Source organism: Stylophora pistillata, chromosome 2, assembly GCF_964205215.1.
Source record: "Stylophora pistillata chromosome 2, jaStyPist1.2, whole genome shotgun sequence".
Lineage (NCBI taxonomy): Eukaryota > Metazoa > Cnidaria > Anthozoa > Scleractinia > Pocilloporidae > Stylophora > Stylophora pistillata.
Window position 1 is genome coordinate 13,530,081 of NC_142520.1, and position 13,932 is coordinate 13,544,012.

The following is a 13,932-nucleotide window of genomic DNA, read 5'->3' on the forward strand; positions in this document are numbered from 1 at the left end:
ATTCATGTTTCTGTAGCTCTAAACTATTCAAGATAGAATTTAGTCTATAGAAGTTTCGAAAGTGGCTAAAAACCTTTGATGCCTACATGAATAAAAGAAAAGAAGGCATTTTGATTCTGAGCGATCATTGATCTTATTTCTTAAGGTAGATAGCACCTAGTCGACCTAATCTTGTAAAGCTAGGATCTGCATCTTGTAAAATAAATGTAGCACAATTGTTTGATATCATTTCGGCTGCCATATAACTAAACTTTCATGGTAAACTATTTCCATTTTTGCTATCGTTGTCGACAGGTGACGCGATTACGCGCCTTCCATATAGAATAAATCGCTGTTTCCGAATAATTATTTTTTCTCTTTAGTGAATCAGTTTGTAGATCACAGGAAAAACCCCTCAAGAAGATTTTTGCAGGATAGACAAAGGAATACTGTAATTTTAGCTACAAAATAAAAATTATATAGAACAAAAATAAGCGGGATTGGACATGGAATCACTTTAATCTCAAATTGTCCTGTAACCATACCTTGAGCAGATATTGAATGTCATCATTATATCATAGCCGACACACAGGATGTTTAACTTGGATTGCATTTCTACAGCCTTGTGCAGTATTTTTATTCAATACAGTTGTTTCTTTATACATATTGGATACTGTTATTTAACACAACCTCTAAATTATGCAAGGGGATTTTTTGTTCAAAAATAAGGTCTACACCAATAGAAAACAACCCTCTTTCCTTCCAAAATGATTAGTGTTAGGTGCAGTTATGAACTTTTAACACCTCTCAGGTTTGGTCTTTACACTATACTTCTGTCTCTAAGATATCTAATAAATTTTTTAGTAAAACAAAGGAGTAAAACTAGCTTGCTAATTGTCTGCTACATAAACAAAGGACTTCCTCATAAAATTTACATTTGTAGGTCAAAAATGTCGAAAGACTGTATCTTCCCGTTGTAACGATTAACTTTACAGGACGAAAATGCTGTTTCGCACACATTAAAGTTTGGTTTTCGGTGTTGCCATAGAGAATTTAAGCAAATAGCGGAGCTATCATAATACGCGTTGTGATCTCCGAATGGCATTCTAAGTGACATCTGAAATGTCAAGGGGAAAGGTAGATCTAATGCATTTGGATGTTTCATTAATCTTTTTTTTTAGATCAATGCCGTATCTTAGCATTTCCATCTACTCTGTTCTTTGTGGGAGAACGTCTTGTTAACCACACCATTGACAACATCAGCGTGATTGACAGGGACACGTGTGAATATCGTTGCTACCTGGACGATAACTGCGTCAGTATTAACTTTTATTTTGGAGGAAATAAGGCAGAAAAACAGAACTGTGAACTGAATAACTCCACGAGTAACGAAAATGAGAAGAATCTGGTGAAAGAAGCAAATTATGTTTACCATGGAACGAAGGTGGGAGCATCTAAGTACCAACTACTCTACTTTAACTTTTCAGTTAGCCACTCATGAAAGCTAGATCAGTATTCTCCGTATTTCATACTTATTTATTTGTTCATTTGGCGTCGCCTTACTAGAATACAACACTACTACCAGTACGATGTTTCGATGAAGGCCATTTTACTCAGGATTCGCGGTAAAAAAAAGAAAAAAGAAAACAGGCTTCAAATCATAACAGCAAACATTTACATCCATTTACGAATCATAATGAATCTTAGGAGTAGAAATTCTATTACAGTGTAGCCAATTAAAGTAAATCCCTGGTTAATAAATATTTATGATAACGTCATTTCGTTTATAAATTGTTTAAAACAATTTTCAGAATTGATTAAAAATTTCACCTTTGAAAAGGAGAGCTCTCTGATCACAAACAAATGGGATCACTTTTATTATTATTGATACTTTTTTTAACTTTGTTCATTTTCGCACATAGTATATTAGGTCTTCTTTTTAGATATAAATATTGTAGATTAGTAACGCAGGTCCACATCAGCCAACGGCTGCTAGTTTTTAACCTGCGAGTTTAAATAAAGTATGTATGTATGTATGTATGTAAGTATGTATGTATGTATGTATGTATGTATGTATGTATGTATGTATGTAGGTAGTTAGGTAGGTAGGTAGGTAGGTAGGTAGGTAGGTAGGTATGTATTTACAACTACAGCTACTCATGTATAAAATAAGAATAAAAATAAAGGAAATAAAACAAAGTTTCAAAGTGACAGAAGCAGCACGGAGGTTGAGATAAGAGAGTCCTCGCTACGTTTCACCTGGGAAAGACTGTTCTTCTAGTTCTGAGGTCCTGAAATTAGCACAAATATAAAGCCTTGGCATTGTAATACTGAAGTAATGAGCGCTGAAATGATTCTGAATTTTATCTCCAATGGTAACTTATGATTTCTATTTTCTTTCTAGCATTTTTGTGCTCAAGCCCCATGCAAGAACTACGGAACCTGTCAGTCGGGTTTCACAAGAAAACGATATCGATGTTTATGTCCTTCTGGATCCATGGGCCACAATTGTGAAAGAGGTGAAACTAAAAAAAGATGAAGGTGTATTTAAGATATCTTTTTTTATTCGAAATCTACATTCACTCTGAGCCTTTGGATATGTTAAGATTTTCAATCAGTTTACCATAGAGAACATAGTTTATCAGCTGTTACGTGCAGGAATGACCAAAAAAATGTCCGCTAACAAAGCATCTATGAGAATAGACTCCCGAGTACGATATATGGCACGCAACAAAAATGTAACAGCAAGCAGTTAACCATTTTAACTATTATTTAATTAGTTTTACATTGTCTAATTTACTTAGGTTAAAGATTAAGTTAAGCAGTTCATAAAGCAGGCTTACAATCCTTCATGCCGTGTAGGTGTTCGTCGTCTTGATCAACTTCCAATTCCAACATCCGCCGACTGAAGACCATAGCGCTTGGCTTTCTTGATTTATCGCATTCTTTCCTTGTACACAAACTCTTCCGGAGGACTTCATAGGGAACTCTGTATTCTTTATCTTCTTCCCTTCTCGGCTATCGTCTTTTTTCGCAAGGTCAAAAGGTCATAGCCTTGTCACATCATAGCTTCCACAACCTCAGTCAGCCGGCCACGAGGGTAAGCCCTCGGGCAAATCTCTTTTGTACTTCTTACAAGCCAGCTTTTATAAATTTACTTTAGTTATCTAGAATGTTCTATTACTATTTATAGCGTATTACAAGTTGTACTATTTTTGGAAACTGCTGAGTCACATGAAAGAAGTTTCTGGAATATTACAGATTATAGATAACTCTAGAAAAGTCTGAGATTGCGTGACAGATTCAGTAAAAATAATTCGATCCTCATAACACAGCTGACAATGGTTTTTGGAACAGGATCAAATTCTGGACTATGACATCGTGGATCAACAAGTATGAAAATTTGCCAATCGTTATCTCAAACAGGTGGATTACGTATGGCTATGTTTTTTTTCAACAACAGCGGAGAATTTTTGACAACATATTTCATTTGGTTAAATCACCAGGGTAGACTGAATCTAGTTTGCTGTGACAAAGAACAGAAATTATTGCTCGAGTTACAAAGTTTTTCTGTACTCTTTCTAAGAGAGGCGTCAAACCTCTTTCGTTGCTTTCAAGGTCACCAGGACTTCAAGTTGTTCTAGATTGCGTAAAGTTTGTAGAAAAAATTGTGGATGCTACGTTTCAGAATTCCAGTCATTTAAAAGGTGTGATAAAAACTGCTTTGGACTTGAATGTTAGTAAAAAATGAGTGAACGAACTTAACGTGCTTTCAAACTTGTTTTCCTGTTACTATAGCAACAGAGAATCACTCATTTGTAATTTTACCTTTTTTGTTTTACCTTTGTGGAGCAAATGGACTTATAAGACCTCCAAACTTCTGTTGATTCACTTCTTTTGAGTAATGACCTATAAGGACTTGGCTCTCGGCTGAGACAGCAAGCTTAGCATTGCATCATACATTACATGTATGCAAGGTCTAGTGGATGACACACAGAAGTAATATAGAACTTTAAGCCACCTACTATATCTTGTTCCGGCATATGTATTAAAGTAACCTACTTCACAGAGGACCGAATCTTCATATTAGTTTAGTTGATAACCCATCCACCAGTCCTCGATCCACTATTATCTTTCCTTATCATTAATTTTCCACTCAACCAGAAGGCAGAAACAGCCCAATTTTAACAATTTAGACAATTTTTTATTTGTACATATTTAATCACTTTCACCAGAGTATGGTGAGGGTCGCACAGCAGAGCGAGGCTCTAGATTAAGCGCGCCCAATATCCCACCCATCCCATCCCAGGGGAGGACATCCATCACACAGTAATCTCGTCTGTGGGAGACTAACGTCTCCTACCCCAGCCCTGCAGGAGACGGGACCTCCATTTATTCGTCCTTATCCGAGAAGACTAGAATATCTAACCATTTCTTGATGTTATAGAAAGGTAGCAAATTCTTGTCAATTATGTTAAGACCCTGAGTGTTGGTCCGGCCGGGGCTCGAACCCTCGACCTCCCGCACAACAGTCCAGCGCTCCATCCATTGAAGAATCTTAGAAGAATGCACAGAGGCAATACAACAGTTACAACAATTATTCATTTGCATAGATGACCTTTAAAATGCTATACAAACTGATGTCTGATGAAACTTTTCTAAAGTTACTATTATTTCAATCTTTTTCATATGATTCAAATTGCTGAGTAAACGTAGTTTTAACATAAAATGTAAAACAAAGAAAAGAATAAAAGCACATTAAACTGACAATGGTATGAGTTGAGACGAACCTTCCAAAATGATTATACTGGTTATTCTACGCTTTCGTCGCTTCTCTCATAACAATCTAAGCACCTGTTATCTTATCTCTTAATCCCGATGATACAAGTTTTTGTCTTCTGGAGTTTATTAATGGTAAGATGAAAAGACAAGCTACCAATAAAAGCCCAGCGAGGGTTTGTCCACGTGTTTTTCATTTTGTTAGATCTTGTTTAGTTTTTTGTTTGTTTGTTTGTTTTATTTTTTTCGGAAAAAAATTGTGACAGGAAAACGGGTTTAACGTTAACTTTGTTTTTTCCCCTTCAGAATCGTTCAGAGTTGTTTTTACAAATCGTAATGCAAGTGGAAGATATGGTCCAACAATATTGGGGGATCACTAAAAAGGTCAGCATCAAGACGGACAAGTTACACTGTCCAGCGGTATTCAACATTGGTCTGTGCCGTACACTGGTGACTACAGAATAGAAGCAATAGGAGCAGCAGGCGGGTATGATCCATTTGAAAATAGTGCTCAGTACCGTGGAAGAGGGGCAAGAATGACTGGAACATTCAGCTTAGACAAGGGTGAAGTCATTCAGATACTTATCGGTCAAGAAGGAGGAATAAGCAACGAGTCCTATTCTTCTGGAGGTGGTGGAGGTACATTTGTAGTGAGAGGAGTCAGCACACCTTTGATCATAGCTGGAGGTGGTGGAGGGGTAGACATGGCTCATTCAAGACATGCAGGATGTGATGCAAGCACAAACACAACAGGAAATCCTGGGGACAGACTAAGGCCAGCGGGGAAGAATGGACAAGGTGCACAGAATGATAATAGTGCGACTTCAGGTGAGAGTATTTTGGGACCATGCCTTACATTTCATTCTTATCAATGAAAGGAAAACAAAATAAAACAAGCAGACAAAAAGATAAGCAAATAACGCAACAGCGAAAAGACAAAAACATGGATTTGAATTTTTGCCAACTGATTGTGGATACTTACTAAATCAGTTAGCACGAAAGTCATCAAATTTCTCGCAATATTTGGGAGAAAGATTAGTTATTTCAATCGAGAAAAGAAAACTTTTGTGCCCGATAATATTCAACTATTTAACCTAAAGGATAGTGCCTAACCCGAACTCATAATATCGAGGTTTGAGTTCGCTGAACACAATAGCTGAAAAAAGAAGTTATTTACTTTGAAACTAATCAAAGTACCTAGGAAGACTTAAACTAATTGATTAAACAAATTTTCGTCTTGTTTACTTATATTGAGATTATTTTAAAATATTTTCAGGCGATGGCGGCGGGTGTTACTCCGAGGGAAGAAGTGGTATGAATAAAGAGGGTGGTGAGGGATTTCCTCAGGGAGGGGTGGATGGAGGAGCCAAATCCAAAGATATCGTGGGTGGATTTGGTGGAGGTGGTGGAGGTGGACATGGAGGGGGAGGAGGAGGAGGAGGGTACTGCGGGGGAAGTAGGGGAGATGATAGATGTAATTCCTGTGGTGGTGGGGGTGGGTCATTCAATGTTGGAAAAAATCAGCAGAATGAATGTTGTAACAATTCAGAAGGTCATGGTCAGGTGACCAGAACATTTCTTTAAAAAAAAACAATCACAGAATACGTGTCACCAACTCTAGAGAATAAAAGAAAAGACAAGGAAAGAGAATCAAGGCATCCGCCATTACATTCCTTTTACTAATGACGTCAGACTGAGGTAGTTTTTAAGGGACGGCTTGGAACTCATAGCATTAATATGAATAACTGTAGGGAGATTTCGCAGAGCCTGGACCTTCTCTGAAGCCTTATTTTCATCCGATAAAATATAATACTGATAATAGAAGAACTTAGCCATGAGAGGAAGCTGAATGATGTTTCAGTGAGGTGTCAGTGATTGTGATTATCAGTGATTGCAAAGCCAAGGAAAGTCTGATTATTAATTTGCGTTACTTCTCCTATTTTGTGGTAGAATTTGAAAGCGACCTCGAAAGACTAATGTCATCTTCTTTATTTTTCACAAAACCACCTTCGATATTTGCTCTCTCAATTTAACCAAGGGTCGAGAAGATATGCGCGGGTGGGGTGTATATGGCTATAAAGACGATTAATTCCCCGTGTCAATCCATTCTTAACTTTGATAAATCCCAAAGGAGGACGAGAGAAGCAGTGGTAGACAGACACCTTTTTGATTCCTGTGGGGGTGGATGTGGGTCGTTCGATACTGCAAACAATCAGCAGAATGACTGTTGTTACAACTCTACAGGTCATGATCAGGTGACCATAACGTTAAAGTAGAGCAAACGGACCAATAATAATAATAATAATAATAATAATAATAATAGTAATAATAATAATGATGATAATAATAATAATAACAATAATAATAGTAATAATAATAATAATAATGCTAATAATAATAGCAATGTCTTTATTCCCTCATAAGATATAAACTACATATCGTATGTTACGATGAATTCGGAAAAAACTACAATAGAAATCTACAAACATATTATGAATTAAAAAGTATGTCATTACAATAAATGGAGCTTAAATATCAACCTATTTACAAAGGTGTTCATTAAACTCTGTGTAATTTTCGGGCGTGCGCAGCCCTTTTTCCTAAGATTGTGTACATAAGTCTTCTGGACAGGAATGATGTCTTTCAGGGGGTGGCAATCCGTTTATTTTGCTTTCTTCAAAATGTTTCGGTCTTTTTTGTTTAGAAGGTTCTTGATAAAAACTGGAAATGAAATAAAACGGCGTTGATGACATCGGTCTAAAAAATTTTGTACAACCGTAAGATCGGAATCAGATGCCCCATAGACTGAAAAAGCATAGCTAAAATTAGGCAAAACAATGGACATAAAAAGATAATCAATCTCTGCCTGAGAGTAATGTTCCTTTCTCAATGTTCGTAGGACGTGTAAACACTTGTTTACTTTGACAAGCTTAGTTCTTACATGCTCATAAAATTTCCCGTCACTCTGTAAAGTTACTCCTAGTAGAACGAAACTATTACCTTGGGGAATATTATTAATAAGAGAGTAGAGTACATTGTGATTTTTCTTTCTGACAACTAGCTCTTTACATTTGCAAGGGTTGCAGACCATACTATTGTCTTTACATCATGTTAGGAACTGTCGTACTAAGTGGACAAACGGGTCACTATTCCTAGTGATAGGCGAAGGAATAGTGGAATCATCGGACCATGTGTCATCAAACCAAGGGAAATGAGGAGACAGAGAAGGAGAGTCAGAGAGTCCGACGTTAGATTACTTCTACTTGAGTATTAAGTCAAAGTTTATTTTCAGAACCTGTCAGAAAATAGACTTCTACCAGAAAGCCCATTTTAAACACAACGTCAGTGATACCAGCATATCCCAAAGTTTTCACTATATCACTTCATTTCTCTTGATAGAGCGTTTTGGAGACCATAGGAGAAGTTAGATACGAGAGGAAGTTAAATGATGTTTTAGTGTCGCAGATGATCGCAGTTCCAAACATACATATGAGTGACTTTTTGTATTTTGTAGCAGAGTCAAGTTGATGAAAAGTCCAGACTTAAATTGAGGCCTGGAAGATTAGTACCGTCTTCTTTAATTTATATTTGGTGACTTTTGATAATGAATTAATCTTGCTTAGCAAAGAAGGAGTCATTTGGATGGGTGGTATATAAAATATAAAACCCCGATCGATACTTGATGTAAACCCATACTTAACGATTGGTTCATGCTTTAGCGTGCACTATCGAGTTATGAAGCACGTGGGAAGTTTGGAGAGCACGAAAGAAGCGTAAGAGTTGCCCGAGGCAATAGCCGAGGATAACTCTAGCTTCTTGAGGGCAACTCTAGCTTCTTCATATTGTATTCATCATATTGTAGTTGAAGCCTTACTATCACTAATATTTAGGGACCGGTAATTATTCGTCTTTTGGAGAGTGGAAATATTTTATGGTTTACAGGGAGAATGGAAGGGAGATAAGTTGTTCCAGCAGTGTACAAAGGGGGTACTATGGAACTTTTACGTCCAGTGAAGGGGATGGATAGTGGATTTCATAAGAATTATACAGAGCCGTACGGGGTATCAGGCAAATTTCATCGCGGCACAACAAGCCCCCCCGACCCGCGCACCCTGTCACCCTACTACTAGGGGATAGATAATAACCGGTCGCTAAGCCTGAGGATCTCATACAAGTACCTCTGTAAATTATAGTAGGTGCAATTGATTAAACCTGAATATTTGACGCCAGTTCAGATATGAAGAAACCTGCTTTAAAATTTAAATGCCGAAATTATCGAAAAGGGGTTTTGTGACCTCTCAACGAAAACAGAAGGTCGCAAACAAGAGAGTGAACACACGTAGTGCGCTGATGCAAGAGGTTGACGCCCAGTTTAGTCCAGCAATTTTGCTCTGTAGCTCAGGGACCTCTCTCGTAAACAAACTTGAAACGCTTGAGGATGTTTTTGTTAGCGGCTCACGCGAGAAGCGATTTATTGGAAAATTTGTTACGTCGAGCGCTCTGGAAATTGTTCTATGCAAAAGAGGATCTCTTTACGCAATTTCTTTCTTGGAGACACCAAATTTACTTTGAGCAAACTTACAGGTATTGTCTGTTACAATAGTTGTAATTTATTCGATCACATAAAATTACTGTGTAACCTGAATGTTGTAGATGATAATGGAAACTTAGTGGAAAGCTATCAATAACAAAATTTTCTCCTGAATATGTAAATTTTTGAAAGCCTAAATTTAAGTGAGAATAGTTAAAATTTAAAAACAATATTTGCATTACTTGATTCTGATGTTGACGTCTGCACAGGTTGTTGAAACGTCGGTCGCCACCACTATTCTTACCCGGACGATCGCACTGCACTTTCACATGACAATAAAATAGTTTTAAAATTTATCCCGGGAGGCGTGGGCGAAGCCAAAAGCAAGAGAAACCATTCAATTCAGAAGTTTACAGTTATAATCTGTAGGCTTTACTAATCACACCCGTGCTTTCATAGAGTTTTACTGATAGGTTTTTTTTGTTTTGTTTTTTTTGTGTTTTTTTTTTTCATCTTAATGAAGAACGGATGAAAGAAGTGTTCATAAGGATTGTATTATGGCCTACAAACTCTCACCTACTCTAATACCCCCGCTTTATATCGATAATTCCATTACTAGTGTACTTTCGGTGTTTGCTGAAGAAACTAAGTTAATATACAAGTTTTAGAAAAATACCAATTAATAGATGTAAAAAGAAAATCATTGTAATATCTGAAGAAGTAGAAATGACAGGACAAAGACACTTAAAAGCGTTGCATAGATAAAAAGGTTAGGTGGAAACGGTGACGAATTTAGTTTCTAAAAATAAAAAAAAAAATAAAAAAAAAGTGAAGAAAAGTAATGCGAAATAAATTCGAAAACATTCTTCCCGGAAACTAAGTTCGGGCTCTCATATTTTGAAAATAACACTCGGAACGTGTTTTGTCTTGTTATGCTTTGTTTTTCTGTTTTGTATGCGTTCCTGCTGTGCGAGAATTTTGAGAAAAAGCTGATTGGTTAGTAGCTCTGTGGTGAACTTGCTCTGTGATGTTTGGTGGCCTGCGTTTTGTGGTTTGTGGGGTTCACTATTGTGACGTGATGCCATTTTTCGGTTACGACGATGAAATGCAAGCTGAGGAAACGTAACCTCTGAGCTCTGATCTCGAGGCCTGAGTTTTTCTTCTTCTCTATTCCACAAGCCAGGCTGCGTGGAAAATATCTCATTAGATGAACTGACAATCTCGCAATGTTTGATTCGAGCGAGTTACCTTACCCAACAGATTGTCGAATTAGCAACCTAACAAATTTTGTAGAATACAGAAAGCAAACGGCTCGATCTTGATGATTTCTCCGTCAGTTTTGAAAATCAATGCCGTTAATTTCTGCACTCCATGGTTGGTTAGCTGTATAAATTTTTACCTCGACCCTCGACAAGAGACATACTTTCTAATTTGGTAGAGAATTAAGTGGTCGATGACTGTTTACAAGAGCCCTTATGGTTTGAGAGAAAATGAAAACATTGATACAAACTAACCGATGGTGTATGCAAAAGTTACGCAGTTAGGAGCTATTTCTTGTTGATTCACGTAGTGGTGTCCAACATTTCACAATCTATTGTCCAATAGTAAAAATATCCATTCAAAACAAATGTAGTGGATAATTCATGAGATAATATACGTGGGAATGCGGAGGAAATATATAGAGAATAACAGGTGTAAAAGGGAGAGAAAAACAATGATAAATTATTCACGACGCAGCAAATATTCTATCAGCGTCTTAAAGGAAGGAAGTTACACAATCAAGCTTAACAATAATAGTTGTGGCTCCAATTAGAAAATTGTCCTCGACCTATTCACTTTGCCAAACATTTTTCTTACAACAAAGAAGAGTCCTTTTTCGCCTAGTTTTGAAGACATGGGTCTTCTTTCCCACTCGTTTTGCAGCCCTCTGTTTCTTTCCCTTAGACAAGTTTTATCGTCTCCGGATGGTAAGTTTAATTTACTTTCATGCTCTGTAAAATTAGATTAGTGAATTTCTGTTTCTTTATCCTTTAATCTACCTGCCTCAACAGTTTACTTAAAAGAACCTCGATATACAATCCATGCGTGCTTAACTTGATGCAAGGACTTCAAACCCGTTGCAAAATTTAAATGCTTTATCATTTAAAATGATTTGGAAGATTGGCTTTTGTCACTTTGTTTGTCTATACTTGCGAAATTATCGATAAGAAAGTTACGTATTCATTACTTCTCAGTTTACATTAAAGAGGATAATAAGTCCAACTGAGTTTTTCTTAATTAGTAAGGTTCTCAAAATGAAAAAAAGGTTTAACTAAATGATTCACTTATATCACTGTGGCCCTAAGCTACTCAAGGAATGATTTTTTTTAGTAGAAGCTTCCCGAAAATTAATCAAGCACAGTTGAAAGACATTTATTGAACTACTATTCAGCTAAAATTTCATGGTATTTTTTCCATCTATTGCTATCGCTGTAGACAGGTGATGTAATTAAGCGCATGTCTTCTAGAATAAAATCGTCCACGGAATGTGTGGTTTTGTTGAAGTGTATCGGTACTTCACAAGTTGTTTTGTTTGAGAGCATAGTAGATTTTTGATTTCGAAATCTTACTTTGAAGTCGATGGTAGTAGATCCCACGTATTGCAGACGAAATTTCTTACAGGAAGCCAAGTAAATCACATTTTTAGAGTCACAGGAAAGTCTAGAGTGAATGGTGTAATTTTTGCCCGTCTGAAAGCTGAGAAGTGATTTAGATTCAACACAGAAATTCTGACAGAGGTCGCATCTTTTCCTATCGCATTTAATCCAGCCATTGTTATGAGGAATGGTTTGCCTCTCGCTGGCAGTTTTAAAACAAGATGGTGCTAACAATTCTTTGAGATTTTTCGATCGACGAAAAGATGTTATGATAGAACTTCGAGGACAAAAATCTTTCAATTTGGGGTTAGATTGCAAAATAAATGCTTTCTGATTATGTTACCTATGTCGGGCAAGTCAGGATTAAATGCAGTAACAAATGGAAATAGTTTGTTCGCTTTTTTTCCACGAGTCCTGAGTAAATTACGTATAGGGATGGCGGAGGCTTTGGAGAATTGTTTAGAAACTAATTTAGAAGGGTAACCCTGGTTAACAAGGTACTCTTTGTACTCAGCTGTTCTCTCGACAAAAAATACTTCTTCAGAGCAATTTCTTTTCAATCTTGTGGCTACTCCAAGAGGAATAGCGTTGAAAATGTGCTTAGGATGGCAGCTGGAGGGCGGAAGATATAAATGGCTATCTGTAGGTTTGGAATAGACGTCTGTCCTGATAAATCCATCGATAAGATGTAAAGTGAGATCAAGTACGTGGAGCTCATGCTCAGAAAAAAAAACTAGCTCAAACTTAATAGTAGGATACAGAACATTGATGTTATCAGTAAATTGATGTAGGGCAGGAAGGCCCTGCTGCCAGAAATCAAATACATCGTCTCTATATCGCCACCATAAGGACGGCTTTATCGGACCAGAAAACTTAGCTTTGTGATAAATTTCGCCCATGGCTAGATCGGCATAGCTACAAGCATTCTTCGGACCCCTAGCTGTGCCATGGATCTGAAGAAAGAAATTCTCTTTAAAAACAGAATGGTTGCTTTTCAAACCAATTTTTACGGCCTCTAAAATACAAGTCGTGGATGGAAATTTGTTTTCTCTAGTATTCAAATCCTTCCTTACTGCAGTGAGGCCGAGTTTGTTATCGATGTTAGGGAACATTGAAACCACGTCCCACGAGACCAGTAAGGTGCCAGTTGGAAATGGAACGCTTGTGTTAAGATGTTCTATTTTGTTAAGCAGGCCGGTAGGGTCTTTAGTAAACGATGGTAATTTTCGAGCAAGTGGTTGTAAATAAAATTCAGTAAAGGCCGATAAGTTTTGAATTGCCGTGCCACAACAAGATGTAATAAGTCTGAGCGGGTTACCCGTTTTGTGTGTTTTGATGTTTCCAAATGCAACTCCTGGTCTCGCTTCTTTATTTAAAACCCATTTGGCTACTTCGGGACAAATCTCACCTTTTCCTAGCCATTTGGAGCACCAACTCTCTACTAATGCCAAATGTTTAGAGGTTAGGTCTGATTGCAAAGGTTCATAATGCAACTGATTGTTAAGCTGACCAAACATTTTTTCCTCGTACTCCCCTTCATCAATTAAAACAAATCGGGATCTTTTGTCCTGTATACGAATCACTACATTGGAATTTTTAAGTTCTTTAAGTGCAGCCCGTTCTTTTTTAGAAAGGTTATCTCTAGCTTGCCTAATGTTCTCAGGATTGATAAGATCACGCCGTACATTAGCTAAAAATAGTTCAAGTCCAGGGTACCTTGACGTTGCAGGTTTCCATTTCCTATCCTTTGGTACGCGGAGTAGGTGGCTAGGAACTGTCACGTTGTCATCAGGATTTCTATCAATGAAGAAAGCTGCTGAAAAATAGAATTAGCTGAAAAATAGAATTTGCTATAATGAATTTTCCATCTTGTATTAGGCGCTACTAATTGATCGTTCAAAGACCCTTTTATTGGATTTTGACGGCCCTTAGGTGTGGATTCGACTCCGAGGCCCTGCTAAGGGGGTCTTATTATGAATAGTATCATTTAAGGGCCCCTCCAGGAAT

The 13,932-nt window shown here is 37.2% G+C and overlaps 1 pseudogene; it reads right to left on the reverse strand.

The window, feature by feature from the left end:
• Positions 1 to 11,243: 11,243 nt before the first annotated feature.
• On the reverse strand, positions 11,244 to 13,745 carry LOC148737229 (uncharacterized; annotated as a pseudogene).
• Positions 13,746 to 13,932: the final 187 nt, after the last annotated feature.